Source organism: Dipodomys spectabilis, unplaced genomic scaffold (genome assembly GCF_019054845.1).
Source record: "Dipodomys spectabilis isolate Male_0828 unplaced genomic scaffold, ASM1905484v1 ptg000289l, whole genome shotgun sequence".
Taxonomy (NCBI): domain Eukaryota; kingdom Metazoa; phylum Chordata; class Mammalia; order Rodentia; family Heteromyidae; genus Dipodomys; species Dipodomys spectabilis.
Genome location: NW_024870966.1, coordinates 3,489,234 through 3,505,003, shown reverse-complemented (window position 1 = coordinate 3,505,003; position 15,770 = coordinate 3,489,234). Strand labels below are relative to the sequence as shown.

The window sequence follows — 15,770 nt, the reverse complement described above, 5'->3', positions numbered from 1 at the left end:
CCAAAGCATTAAGGCCTATAAGCCTCACCTTTCTGCTCACCCCATCTCAATACAAACAGACTGCTTCTCCTTCATCTAGCCCCCAGACTCATCAGACTGACTGACAGACAGACAGACAGACATAGATATAGACATACACAGAGACACACACACACAAAGTGCCTTAAACTCAACTGTCATTTTATTTAGTGACCATTAAGGTCCTAATCTGATTTGCCAAGTCCTCTCATTAGTATTTATCAATATCTAAGAAATGATACAGTTTATTCTTTGCCTGCTTCTTTCCTGTTTCCCTACACAGCAATGCAGGTACACTGAGAGCTGGGATTTTTTGTTTTTAATGCTATTCACTGTTGTTTCTAAAATACCTAAAACAGTGGCTGATACATGAAAGGCACTCAAAAACTATTGGCTCATTGAAATATTGAGTAACCCATAATTACTGCATTAAATACTAACAATGGAAGTTTCCAGATAAAAGCTAGCTTTTCCTTCACCAGGTAAGAAATTATTTAGCAGATTAAACTGTCTTATTTAGAAGGAAAAAGGCCCAAATATTTCTTTCTCTTTGAATTTATATTCTTAGTAAAACTCACATTAGGCAAGGAAATAAAATTATTAACCCTCCCCCCCATTTATCCTTATGCCCTCCTTCTGCTCTAAAGCTAATTAGGCCGTACAAATCACTCGTATAGTAATATAACCACAGTCAGCATCTCAGGAACCATGAGGTATACCAAAACACAAAATGACAAAAAATTTTTAAAAAGGAACAATCAAATTCTGGTTAGTGAGACCTCCTCAGGTTCACAAAACTTCAAATAATGAGATGCTGCATGAGCTATCATGTCGCCCCAGAATTTGACAGAAACAAAGTTGAGGAGGCACCGTCATCCCTCCTTATCCAGAGATTGGTCCTAGAATCCCACAGATAACCAAAACTTTGACACTCCAGTCCCTTATATAAAATGGCAGTATTAGCGCATGACCTCTGTACATCTTCTCTGCATGGTAACACACCTATTTGTACAATACTTACACAACATTTCACCCAATGTAAATGCTATATAGCTACTGGACTGCATGGCTAGGAAATAATGACAAGCAAGGTCTGTAGATGATTAGGATACTTTCCATCTCTGATTGGTGGTATCTGCAGACACAGAGGGCAAGCCGTACAGACATCAAGGGTCAGCTATCAGTGGAGTCAGGCATGGCTCACTCACCTCCCTACCACACCCACCTTGGGGATCTGGCACCTCCTTACCATCCTCACCTTTTATAGAGGCAACTGTCAAAGGTGAGGGGGAAATCACCTATTCAACTCTTCAGAGAGTCAAGTGAAGAGGAAGGTGTTCACTAACAATGCCTAGAGCCTCCAAGAGGAATCATTCACTGAGATCAAGTGTCATGAAGATGGGGTGACTGGCATCACATTCTCCAACTCAGTGTCTGCATACACAGTGAACTGTGTGACAGACTCAGGACAAGGACAACCAAGGAGAAACAGCAGGTCACAGGAGAGACACAGACAAGCAGCCTGCACACCATTTGGGATCAGAAGGATAATAATTTGCAAACCTTGAATGGCAAGTAGTAGTACTAAGCAAGTGGTTTAGTAGGACTAAACTCAAATGGTCTTGTCATCACCAAAGAATCTGACTACAGAGAAAAAAAAATCCTCCCCTGACTTACCCTAGAACACTCAAGAATATGCTGGCAGTGTGTTGGCTGGAAAGTTTAGCACAGAAAATTTCACATGCAGGAAATGCTCAGTAGGTGGTCTTCCTACAACTCTTACAAGGGAAGAAGGCTAGCCTAGCTATCAGTGGACATCAATGGCCGGCCAATGTTAATCAAAAGAGGGCTTTAGAAGAACCAGATAAAAAACATTTCCCTTTTTCCATTAATCTTCTCAGTACTCCCAGTCTAATTACATCCCTGAAGGGGAACAAGAAAGAAGTATCCCAAGAGCACGTGATTTAGGCAGAAAGTGGCCAGGCCCTGGGGTCAAGGGGAAAACAAGTTCTACAATCAATATAAAATTAATAGTTTTAGTGGTATTCACTAGACACTATGTTGAAAATGAACTAGATACATCCTGTGGGTGTGGATGGAAGGAAAAACTGGGAGAGTGCAAGGCAAGGGGTAACACTGTGGTGACACTGTACAAAAAGAAGTGTACTTTTTGCCTGACTTATGTAACTGTAACCCATTTGTACCCCTTTATAATAACGATTTTTAAAAATATTTTTAAAAGCCAGATGCCAGTGGCTCATGCCTGTAATCCTAGCTACTCAGGATGCTGAGATCTGAGGATTGTGGTTCAAAGCCAGAATGGGCAGGAACATCCAAGAAACTCTTATCTCCAATAAACCACTCAGAAAACTGGAAGTGGTGCTCTGGCTCAAATGGTAGAGCGCTAGCTAGCCTTGAGCTAAAGAGCTCAGGGACAGCACCCAGGCCCAAAGTTCAAGATCCATGACCAACCAAAAAAAAATATTTTTTTTAAAAGATTAATAGATTACACTGGCTAGATTAGACTGGAGTTCTTCAAAATGATGTAAAGCTATCTCGATATATTGAGGCTGCATGGAGGAAAGGAGAGAAAGAACTTACCAAAGCATTGTTGAAGCAGTGAATGGCAATAATTTAACACTGTCTTATATCATACGTTTGTTCTCATCAAGTCTGGACTGCTCAATGACCTGACCTGAGGACATATGCGTTAACACTGCTTGCAAGGGGAGAAAGCACCTGACATGGAGATGCTCAGGGAGGATTTACTGCACTGGGCAAGAAGCCCTGTTAGAAGCCCTCTGAGATAGCTTCCAATTCTAGTGTTTGTTGAATCCAGAATCTAGAGCTCAATGGCTAAACTAAAAAAAGAAAGGCTCCCTGAAGTGGGAAAACCACAACCTTTTGAAGAATAAAGCTAACAACAGACTGACAAGTCTGGTAAGTTTCACTTGGAAAAAGTATTTTAGTCTAAAACTTATTTAATTTTTAAAGGAATATCCTAAATGACTTATTTTCTTTTACAAAATTCCACAGAAATTTCAGCTCAATAATGAAAGCCTGATATCCTAGCTACTCAGGAGGCTGAGATCTGAGGATTGAGATTTGAAGACAGCCCAAACAGTAAAGTCTATGAAACTCTTATCTCCAATTAACTATGAAAAAAAGCTGGAAGTGGAGCTGTGGCTCAAGTAGTGGAGCACTCCTAGCCTTGATCACAAGGCTCAAGGACAACACCTAGGCCCTGAGTTCAAGACCCAGAACATCAAGACCCAGAAACACACACACACACACACACACAAACACACAAACACACACACACACACACACACACACACACATACACACACACAGCTTGATATAAAATCCCTGAAACACTACCTTCCCAAATCAAAGCTATTCAACCAGTCAGGAGGCTTACTAAAATAAACAGCAAACAAATACTTGCTTGGATCTCATTTAGAAGTTACAAATTCACATACTTTATCACATAGTACCTACAAGGAAAAATATTACTTTGTTAAGTGGTTTAAAATTACTAATTTTAACAGAGTCCTACTGCTTAGCAAGTATCAACAGAAAGTTTACCTTTCAAACAAAAGCATGTTTCTAAAACTAATTAAGCATTACAGGCAAGCATCTAAAGCTACCAAAAATATCTGAGTCATGAAGTCCTTTCAGATACCAAGTCAATAACCATACAAATGCTGTGTACTCACGAATGCTCAGAAAACTTAAAATTAAATTTAATATTTATCTCCTACTGAATCCATTTATGATTGCAGATCTCAAGTAATTTCTTAAATTTTGAAACTTAAAAGTCTTCACACTATCAATGAAGGGTTAAAAGTAACTCCATTTCGAAGCAGTAACCATTCTGCTGTTCATATTAACCCAGTGCCCATCCGAATTAAAATAAACTGCTCAAGTAGGTGAGCACCCATGTTCACAGCAATAATCTAATGAGAAAGTACTTTGGGCAGTCACTGCTACAGTAGTTGAAACTTTCTATATCATTAAAGCAATTATGAAAGTTTTGTCCTATCTGAATAGTTACTACATTCTATGAGAAAGCTATCTTCCTCATTTTTACTAATGCCAGGGTTAAACATTAAGAATAGCAAACATCAAGATATGTTGACATCAAAGTCTGACTAAAATTATACTAAAAAAATGATTTTTTAGATTTCATTCTGGGCTTTCCAGTACCACACCATCGAAGTGATAGTCTTATAGTCTTATATGACTAAGAATATTCAGCCTTAGGCAAAACATTCTTTTTTTTTTTTTTTTTTTTTTGCCTGAACTCTGGGCCTGGGCGCTGTCCCTCAGCTCTCCAGCTCAAGGCTAGGGCTCTACCACTTGTGGCACAGCACCACTTCCGGCTAATATGGTGCTGAGGAATCGAACCCGGGGCTTCATGCATGCAGGGCAAGCACTCTACCACCAAGCCACTTTCCCAGCCCCTTGGCAAAAATATTCTTAAAATTGCTTTTTAAAAGCTCTATCCAATGTAAGGGGGGTTTTTTTGGGGGGGAGAGACATCTCGATAAAAATACCAAATGTTTCCACCTTCCCCAAGTATGTTCTAGGAGTTTTCAATAACATCATATCCCATAATGTGTTAGCCAATACTTAAAGATTGGCCACAATGGCTTTCAAAGAAAAGAACCCAATGCTATTCTTAACATCCTTGAACACGTCTAAAAAGGTCCTTCCGGCTTATGAACTCATGGCAGTTTCCTCACAATTGTATACTTATCCTGTTCACTGTCTCTCCTGGTCTCTGACAAACGTATTTACACACCATCTCTCTTTCCTATTTTGCTTGCTACATTGCTAAAAATATAAAGGAAAAAGTTACAAACCTAATCTCCTCTCTCCCATAGCAACAATAAAATTACTAATTAGCAAGATAAAGAAAGATGGAAAGCAACATGCTCCGTGTGGTAAAAGTAATCCACTGGTTGCCCATAAAGACAAATTCTCAAACCTGTATCTTGATATAAAAGGAAAGAAAAACCTGTCAATGAACACACTGTAGAGTTTATAGCTTCTACAAGATAAATTGGCCTTCAGCCTAAATTCTGCCAAGCTTAACACTGTTGTTGAAACGAACCAATAATCTAAAGTGTAATTTCCTTTGCGATGATTTGGCTAAGATGAGGAATATTTGAACAAAATTATTTGGGGAAGTATTTTTTTTCACCACAGGTGAAAAAAAAAAGTATGAAGAATAAGAAGCAGTTTAGTCAAAATAAAACTTACTAATACTGAAATAGTTCCAAGTTCTCCAGATTCCAAAGAAAAAGGTTGACTTTTTTTCCCCAAAGTTTTTCTCTGACTTACACATCATTCACTCAAACATTGCCGCATTTTTTTTCAATGGTGTAAAACGCAAGCTGGGTACTTGGGGGAAGTAAAGTCAATTGCTCAGTAGTTCTAAGATAAAAGACAATGGTAAGAACCTTAGAGTGCACGATTTGTTCCAGTCATTAAACACACAGGAAATAAGATTTTCTAGTTAGAAAACCAATTCACAAAGGGCAATGACTTCATTACAGCAAAGAAAACCTTATTAAAGCACACAACACTCAATTGTAAAGAAAACGAGTACTGCATGGGGTCGGGAGAGGGGCTCGAATACGTGCTCCCGACCGTTCCGGGACGTTCTTGGGGTGTAGCACAGCCAGGACCTCCGTACCCAAAGCGGCAGGTGCAGAAGCCGAGACCACTTTCCCCGGAGGGGCTACCCCCGGGCCGTCCACACCAAGCTTCGGGAACGAACCACAGGCCGCCCGGGACGGCCCGCCAGCCTCGCGCCCGGGTCCCGCCGCGTGACCTTGAGCGCGGAGTCCCATCCAACTCGCGCCCCGGCCGTCCGCGCCACGAGGATGCGAGCGGACGTCACCCGCACGGCGCGAGGTCCACCTGGACGGGCCCGGGGCGGAAGCGCGCTCACGCTCCAGGAGGGGATGCCCGCGGGCACGCGCCCCGGGGTCGCCGCCGGGAATCCCGGACAGCTGGCCGGCACGTCCACAGAGGCACAGGGAGGGGGAGGGACGGGGCGGGGGGAGGGCCGGAGGGGGGAGGGAGAAAAGAGGAGAAGTGGAGGGAGAAAAAGAGGGAAGGAGGAAAGGGAGGAGAGAGAGGGCGAGAGAAGGAGGGAGGGCCAGAGGAGGAGGGAGGGCGGGCAAGAGGGGAGGGAGGGCGCGCCCGCAGTCCCCGGCGGGAACCCCCGCCCCGGTGGCCGGGCTGAGGCGGGGACCGCACCGCGCGCCGCCGGAGCCGGACGCCGCCCGCCCGCGCAGGTGAGCCGGCCGCGCCCAGGTACCGCGCCGGGCGGCGGGGCGCGACCCCGCACTCGCCCGGCCGCCGCCACGCCGCTCCCGGAGCCCCCGCCGCCCCGCGCGTCCGGCCTCACCCCCTCCACCTGCCCCAGCCCCTGCACGTCCGCACGTCTCACGCCCCACTTTACCGCGGCCTCGGCCCGGAACACCGGCGCCGCCGCGGTCCCGGCTCCCACAGGCACCCGGCTGCCGGGAGCGGCGCCCACGACGGCCCGCCCGCGCACTGCGCACGCGCGCACGCGCCGCCTCAGCCCCCAGACGGCGGCTGAGATTCCCGGGCGGACACTCCCAGCCCCGGCGAAACTACAAGTCCCAAGAGGCCGCGCGCGCACCCGGCGGCGTGGCGGGCCCCGGGATCCGAGCGTCTTCCTGGTTCCAGGGCGGCGATCCGGAACGCGCCGGGTGGGCGGGACGCGCGCAGAGCTCTGGGGGCCCCCTGCGCCGTGCTGCATCCTGGGATTCGTAGTTTTCGAGAACCACGAGGCTTAGCTGCGAAGTGGAACTCCGAGTTCTCTGATGTCATCACCCACAGCTGCAAGCTCCAAGTACCTTTAACAATAAGCCGGGTTCCTATGCTGAGAACTTGTTTGCTAGCTGTTATAGTCTATCCAGGAGGTAGGACTTCGTAGGCTGCAGCGTGACCCGGAGTAAAGCCCTTTTTTTCTTTCGCGCTAGGTTTTTCCACTCCTGCTTTTTCCTACAGATGGAGCTCCACCTCCTTAGAATTGGTGTTGACAGGACCAGAGGCTAAATCCAGACATTTAGAGAAAGACCTGGGAATGCTTTCGGGACTGTTACGTTCTCGTAAATACTTACGAATGTCTAACGTATTTGTGGAGCAGGTTCAGTGCGTCAAGGACCTGCCCTCATTGTAGCCTGTGTTCTGTATGGCGAGCTAGCTCCTAAGTTACACTACCGAGTTCCGGAGAGAGGGGCAGAGGACACGTTCTCAGAGAGGGTGCTCAGGAAAAGGCCTCTGAAGAAGTGATACTTGACAGAAACCTGAAGAATGAGAAATATTCAGACATGCAAAGGGCTGGAAAAGAATCACATACCACACTTTTCGTAGGACTTGCAATTGATTCTCCAATATTTGTTCCCTTTGTGTCCTTTCTTTCTTCCCCCTAAACAGCCTTACATCACACCCTCCCGCCTTCAAAATCTTTATCAACACTTTTTAAAACCCCCTGCCTATGTGAAGATGTACATGATACTAGCGATGTCTAGAAGTAGGACATACTGTTCTCAGCGCTGGATAAACGGGTGGATTAGTGGGGAACCGCGTGGAACACTCCTGTGCTGGCTCTGATTGTTCCCCTTCTGCTGCTTGTCTTTCAAACTGATTGTTATGGTATCTTCTGAAAAGCCTCAGCTGTACAGCCTGCTGGCACCTCTCTCTTCTTCCTGGTCTCCTTTTCCTTGTTTCTGTAATGGTTGAAAGGCTTTGGACCCACCCGTCTATGAAGTAGCCAGAGCACTCTGTTTCCGTCACTCACTGAGTTGGGTTTTATTGATTTAACTGGTGTGTAGCTGACATTTAAAAATAAAAGTTTTCACCTAAAAATCCAGATGTCACCTCTGATTTGGCTAGGCATTTTGGGCTGGCTTTTCCTGGCTTGAAGGTCTGGAAGAAGTCCTCATCTTTTGAGCTCTAGAGCCCTAGAAAATTCCATCGGAGAGATTTGAGACATACAAAACAGATATTTCCTGTTTGTCTGTAGTTCAAATTTAACATCTTTTATTCAATCTGTAAACCCTAGCCCTGAAATCAGACCACTGAAGCAGTGAGCCTCTGAGTTCTTCCTACCTGGAACCATTAGTCACCATTGGCCAAATAGTGTGAAATTATTCCTTTGCTCTATTTTTTTTTCTTTGCAGAATGAATCCTAAAGTTTGTCTGACTTTGAGAGCCAAATCTATACACAATGAGGAAAGCCATAGAGGTGACTTGATTTGTCCAGAGATGTACAACAAAGTAATCCCAGTAATCCCAACAAAGTAATTGAAGTTGAGATATAGCGAGAACTGGCTATATCTCCTGATCTGCCAAGAAGTGCAGAGAAGAAGAAGAAGAAAAAGAAGAGGAGGAGGAGGAGGAGGAGGAGGAGGAGGGGGCAGGAGGGGGGCAGGAGGGGGAGAGGCCGGATAGAGAGAGGAAGAAGAAAAGAAAAACCCAAAGCTCTCTGCTTTTCCTCAGGATTTTTTTGGATGGATAGATTTATTATATAACAGTTCTTTCAGTGTTATTTAAAGAAAAAAAAAGTATGTGGAATATTCCCCTGTTGAAATTACAGCCTGAGCAAACCAAGAACAGTCAAGGCCCACTGAGGGCACTGAAGTGTGCTGGAATATTCCATGAATCCTGTGAAGAACAAAGGAATAGGAATTCAAGTATATCAGACATTATCAGGTAAGTTATTTTGATGTTCTGCTTCAAAAAATATTTCTTGATCTCTTTCTGCATATTTAGTGCTAGGTCCTAGATCCTTCCAAAAGATATCTGCCCTTTTAAAATGAAATGAAGTAAAGCAATGTAAAGAAGTCATGTAACTGATCGAAAGGCATACAATATTACTGGGCTCTTACTCTCTCTCTCTGATTTGTCTTCTCTCCCTCCATGAATACTTCCCTGCTTTATTTTTTCTCATGAACAGTAGTCACATATTACTTACTAAATGTGAATATAAAATCACACATTTGTGTTGTTTATTTTTTCTCATCCTACTAGAATCCCTACACACACAGAGAATTTTTTTCAGTCATTGTTGTATTCTTAATGCCTTGAACACAAACATCTGCTGAATGAAGAATTTCACAAGCACTCTTTATAGACAGAGTGAGACACCTAACAGAAGAAGCAATTCCAGAGGTAAACCCCTACCTAACTAGAAATCAAAGCTAAAGTAGGACAAGAATTAAACATGAACTGAACACTCCTTGAACCCAGCGTGGTTCTTCTGTATCCTCTGCAGAAACCAAGCAGCAGAGAGTTAAAAACAGCTCTTCCCTTTTCCATGGCATAAAAGTAAAACCAGAACCAGGGAAAAGAAGTAACCTGGGCTTACTTCTGTGGCTGGATTTCCAGCTGGAGACAGAGGCTGGCCCTAGGCCACGCCCACGCACCTGGCAACAACCTAGTGAGGGAGGATAGTTCCCAATAATTACCCAGGGCAGGCTAAATGAAGGGACCTGCCCAGATTACAAATGAGGTACGTGGAGTCTCCTGGAGATGACTCTCGAATCCCAGGGTTAGGCACAATCCTCCACCTCCAGGAAAGAGTGGGAATGACAGCGAGATTTCCTTATAGCTCATTCATGAGGCCCACAAAGGGGAAAGAAAAGAGAATTGGGGAGATGATGGCCTCCAAGATCTGTAGAAGGCAGAATTCAGATCGTTCCTGCTTTCTAATCCTCGGGCAACAAGAATAGGATCCTAACTCTGAACATCTGGATTAATGTGATATAAAATCACCATAAAGCCACTGGAGCCCTGAAAGTCCCCAACAACCCCATGATCTGGGAGGCCAGGGAGATTCCAGCAGCATCAGACTTCTTGGTTAGCTCATACTCTAATTATTCTACCCACATAAGGCAGTTCTGGGATATTACTAAGCTGTATAATTGAGGAGCACTGAGTGACCGCTATCGTCGGAACATGTGGCCTCTTGCTCCAGTGTGTCTTCCACACTTGAAAAGAAAGGTTTTCTGAAGTGAAGTAGATCATCTATATTGCTGAATGGCTAGGTAAAATGGGGGGCATTCTAGAAGATGACAGCTTTTTCCAAATAAAGTTGGGGGAGGCTAGGAAGAGAATTCCATCTTGCCTTCATAAATACCTCCCCTTGTGGGAATTACTTGTCAGATCTTGGACACTTAACTGTCTAACTCCAGCCAAACTCCTGCTTCAGTCATTTCTCTCATCCATCTTGGCTTTTGCCAGAAGAGATCATTCACATCCCACACAATCAGTGTCTCAAATGGTCCAGAGGCCTGGCTGTGTGCTATGCTCTGACCACCAAGGAACAGAGACACAAGAATTGCACCTTATACCCTGAGACTCTGGTTGACAAAGGCTCCGCCTCAGGAAAGGAAGGCACCCCAGGGAAGCAAAGCATCCCAGGGAAGCAAGGTATCCCAGAGAAGGAAGACACAGGCAGAGCTCTGGAATCCATCAGTATTGAGCAGTTGAATGATGCTGGGAGCATTCTCTGAACTTTGACATTTCCTCATCTGGAAGATGGAGATGAAAACAGGCTCATTTCCAGTCTTAAATAATCATGGAACGTTCTGGCACATGAAGGGCTCCATTGACATTGGTGATAGTATTATCAACTCCTGAGCCTGCCTGAACAGGGCAATAGGTAATACATGAAGAATATCTACCCAGGGATGTCAGTGGGTGTGGTTCTAGAATTCCTTTAACTACTGTGGATCTCATACGTGGCCACGGGACAGGATGGGGTGGTCAGGATGGCTAGAAAGGGGAACCATGTGGATCTGGCCTTTCAGAAATAGAGTTCTGCCTTGGAAGGTCTCAGGTCACTGGTCTAAAGGACTAGGATTGCAGTTTGGCTCTTGTACATTGCCTCCTCTTTCTTGGCCACAAAAAATGAATCTAAATTGACAAAGGTAGACAAGGGCAGGACTGTGGTGGTTTCATCATTTCTAGTCCTCCCTGTTTCCCTAAGGAAACACTTCACTTTTATCTTAAAACTCCCAGGTTGCTTTCCTCCCCTTACAACTGTCCCATCCCCCGTGAGTGACAGAGTCAGCTCTAAAAATAAACATGCCTTTTCTGCACCCCCCTGCATGTAAATACATCTTTGTTCCCAAATGGCGTTTAATAACTGTACTTTATAGTGAAACAAAAGCTGTAATCAGAGCTCAACAATGGAAGCTGCAGTCAGCGCTGAGCAAGACTCAGAATTCCCATGGTGATCCCTCACCCCACCCCGCATCTGCAGCTGTGAGAACCACAAGTATCAAGCATGAATTCCATTCACAATTATTCGCCCAGTCCCACTGTGGTGTATTTGAATCGCGGCTTTCCTGTCTCTTCAGCGGGGCTTTTGAAGGACTGAGAAGGGGGATGTCATGCCTGGACTCCAGCCAAGAGCAGGTGTACACACAGGGACTGGCTACAAGAAGCCTGAGCACTGTCCTGGCTACAGAGCCACACTCTCCCAAAGCGGGAGGCTTCAGCACCCTTCCCTGCACTAACACTTCATGCTAGAATTCCTTCAGATAAAAGAAAGCTCAGCACCGACTTCCGGAGGTGACACCTGCAGTTTGTGCGTTCCAGGATAAGCCCAGCAGCTGGCCTCTGCACCAAGTCCTGGAACTTTGGAGACAGAAGGTCTTTAAGAGGAATTATGGAAATGAGTAGGGGTCAGGGTCTGCTGAACGTTATAGTCATTGGGGCTGCTTTTGAAAAACAAAATCCAATCAGAATCTCTGGTCATGCATTGTACTCATAAGCTGCCATGTTGAATTGAAACCCCTTTGTACAATTACTTAAAGGTAATAATTTTAAAAGGAATCTCTAACCAGGCATGGGTGGCTTATGTCTGTAATCCTAGCTACTCTACAGGCTGAGATCTGAGGATCATAGTTCAAGGCCAACCCAGGCAAGAATGTCCATGAACTCTTATCTCCAATTAAATACCAACAAACCAGAAGGAAGTTGTGGCTCAAATGGTAGAGTTCTAGCCTTAGCAAAAAAAAAAAAAAAAAGCTTGGGGACAGTGCCCAGGCCCAGCGCTCAAGCCTTAGCAATGCTCTTCCCACCCCCCCACACCCCCAACACACACACACCCCAACACACACAGAGTCTCTGGTCCTAGGAAGTAGCATGGCTTTTGTTTTTGGTCAGTCATGGGGCTTGAACTCAGGGCCTGGGCACTGTCCCTCAGCTCTTCCACTCAAGGCAAGTGCTCTACCACTTGAGCCACAGCGCCACTTCCCATTTTCTGGTGGTTTACTGGAGACAGAAGTCTCACAGATTTTCCTGCCTGGGCTGGCTTTGAACCTCGATCCTCAGATCTCAGCCTCCTGAGTGGCTAGGATTACAGGTGTGAGCCACTGGTATCCAGCAGCATTACTATTTTCTAATTGCTTTTTATTTTGCTTTGAGGTATAACCTAAAATATATTTCATATAGCTCTCATCCATATAATGAATATATAGTATATGTACTGTATAATGCATCTGCAGTCTATATGCAATTTCCTTTTTTTTTTTTTTGGGTCCAGTCGTAGGGCCTGAACTCTGGGCCTGGGCACTGTCTCTCAGCTCTTGAGCTCAAGGCTAGCGCTCTACCACTTGAGACACAGCGCCACTTCCAGAGTTTTTTTCTTTTTGCTTATGTGGTGCTGGGGAATCGAACCCAGGGCCTCATGCATGCAAGGCAAGGGCTCTACCACTGAGCCACCTTCCCAGCCCTCTACAGTCTATATGTATGACCACCTGCACAAGGCCTTCCCTGACAGGCAGAGGCTCTTCTGACTTGCATCATCAAAGATCACTTTTGCCTGTTTTGAACTCCATGTATTTGTAGTAGCAGAGTGTATTATGTACTCCTTTTATCTATGTACTTTGTTATCTATAAAATGTATCTGTTAATGTGTGGTACATACTGTGTAATATTGCATTTTGTGAACAAAGCACAATTTACCTAACTTTTTAAACTGATGGATATTTGAGTTTCCAGTTTGGGATTATTATGAATAAAGTTTCTTAGAAGCACTTGTGCAACTCTTTTGGTGGCTAACAGGTGGTGTTGGTGGATCACTGACTGAGTACATTTAATTTCATAGGAATTTCACTCCTATTAGCACTACCTAAGAGGTCTGGTTACTCATTCCCACCAGCTTTGGTATGGTTCACTTTTCTGGCAAGTATGTAATGAAATCTCATTGTGGTGTCAGTAGCTCTGAGTATGGGTGTGTGTGTGTGTGTGTGTGTGTGTGTGTGTGTGTGTGTGTGTGTGTGTGTGTGTGCGTGCTGGTCATAGGGCTTGAATTCAGGGCCTGAGCAATGTCCCTGAGTGTTGCTCAAGTCCAATTATCTACCACATGAGCCACAGCTCCACTCCCAGCTTTTCTGGTGAGTAATTGGAGATAAGAGTCTCACGGATTTTCCTGCCGGAGCTGGGGTCAAACCCTGGTTCTCAAATCTCAGCCTCTTGAGTAGCTAGGAATACAGGCATGAACCACAAGCTTCCCTTAGTGTCAGGAGGTTTGCAAAATCTTTGGGTAAGTCTAATGCACACCCAATGCTGAGATCCAGACCCTAACTCTGTTTTGCTTTATAGGAAGAAACTGGTAAGGGAAATAAAGAGCCAAAATTAAACATGGCACTCCCTACTCCTGGTCCAGGGCCTCTTCCCCATGACCCACTGTTGCCTGGATTCCTCTGTTTTCCTCTCAGAATTACAGCAGCAATTCGGTATGACTGCAGCCTAGCAGAACCACCAGGAGGAAGCAGGAGAAATGGGTGGAGCTCTTCAAGCTGTCGTCTGGGACGGTAAGAGTCCTAAGTACCACCAGCCAAGAGCAGAGAAAGCTCCCAGCTATTCTTAGTCCATGGACAAGTCAGAAAGACAGTCAAGGGCATCGTGGGTATTTCCCTGCAGAACCAGTCTCCTCTTATAGTCTCATTACAGTCCACCGCCTCCCCGTCAGTAAAGAGAGGACTAGCTTCCTCCTTGAATTCCTTCTTCTCTCATCCTGTTCCATATCCAGTGAATGACAATCGTTGTTGATCCTGACTCCTTCTTAGGTAAATGTATAAAAACAATCCTCCCAACCTGGGTCTAGGCCTATACTAGAAAATATGCTCTCTCCAGAGCATTTTTTTTTTCACTTACAAAACAGATTGAAGCACCATCCAGCTTAAAAGCCTCCCAATTGCCTCCGAATAAGCTCTGGCGTTTTTTAGCATAACTTTTCCCTGAACTCTGAGCCTTCATAGGCTTTGCTCCAATCTAATGCAATCCAGGCAACTCCTATGCTAGACATCAGCTAGGGTGCAACTGAAATACAGTAAATCCCACATATATAAAGAATGAAATGTCTGGGGCTGGGAAGTTGGCTCAGTGGTAGAGCGCTTGCCTTGCATGCCTGAGGCCCTGAGTTCCATTCCTCAGCACCACATAAGCAAAAAAGAAAAATCCCGGAAGTGGCGCTGTGACTCAAGTGGTAGAGCGCTAGCCTTAAGCTAAAGAGCTGAGAGACAGTGCCCAGGCCCAGAGTTCAGGCCCCACAGCCGGAACCCCCCCCCCCAAAAAAAAAGAATGAAATGTCTAAGTTTTGTCCTATAAATACACCTGTAAAATCATGACAACAATCAAACTAATGAACATATCTATCACCCCTAAAAGTTTAAAAAGAATCCTTCTTCTACCTCTTCCTCATCCTCCTTCCCCCATCCCAACTGCTACTGTTGTTCTGTTTTCTGTTGTAATAAATTTATTTACATTTTCTAGAACTTTCTAGAAACTGGAAACTTTCAATCCCTATTGAGGGTGACCATGGGGAAAATCTGGTTTGGGGAGTAGGCTGGCAGACTAGGGGCAAGCTTCGGGCCTGGAAGTGATTGGATATCATGACAAATCTCCTGAAAAGGAAATAGAATGGAATTAAATTATTTACTGCCCCATGATCCTGGTCTCTCAATTGCTACTTGTTTCCCAGTGGGGTATTTTGAGCTGCCCAAGAAGCTGGCTAGAAGAAGTCATTCTGAAATTCATTGCAGAATTTCTTTTCTCTGATGTCTCTCTTTTCTTTCTTTCTTGTCAATTAGGTTCTCAAGCCAATATGGTACCCAAATCCCACCACTCTACTCAGAAAGCCTAACACCCTGGATCCGCGTATCTGCCCAGATCTAGAGTATGTTTATGTCATAAAGAGATGATAAGTATTGCTTAGGAAAACTGCTTTACAAATATCTGACCCTGCCAGGAGTTGTAATCCTAGCTACACAGGAGGTTGAGATTTGAGGATTGCGGTTTGAACAGGAAAGTCCCTGAGATTCATCTCCAATTAACCACCTAAAAACTGGAAGCTCAGGGACAGGGCCTAGGTTCAGAATTAAAGCTCCATGATATATATAAAAGAAAGAAAAAGAAAGAAATCTGACCCTTTACAAAAACTATATAGTCTAAGTAAAAAACAATTTTAAATTCACAGTGCTGCTGTAGAAGAATGGTTGCTGGTGTTAAACAGACCTGAGTTAAATTCTGCTGTTTGCTAGGTCTGTGATTTGAGCTGCTAGCTGAAATACATTGGGCTTTGGCTGCCTCATTGGACATATGACCCTCCTGCAGCAGAGAGGTCATGCAGATGGGGCTTAGTACCTAGGAAGTGCTTAATAAGTGGTTCTTACAATGGTGTCTACTGAGCC

General features: G+C 44.8%; 1 protein-coding gene across 8 annotated transcripts in view; it reads right to left on the bottom strand.

The window, feature by feature from the left end:
- The window catches only part of Plekha1 (pleckstrin homology domain containing A1), a 47,375-nt gene extending 40,780 nt beyond the window's left edge, over positions 1 to 6,595 (bottom strand). For 7 of the 8 annotated variants that reach the window (XM_042701329.1, XM_042701331.1, XM_042701333.1 and 4 more), the window contains exon 1: positions 6,497 to 6,595. The gene's annotated coding sequence lies outside the window, so the exon portion shown is untranslated. Of the gene's footprint in view, positions 1 to 6,442 lie in introns of all 8 variants that reach the window. The other variant, XM_042701330.1, reaches the window with a different exon arrangement.
- Positions 6,596 to 15,770: the final 9,175 nt, after the last annotated feature.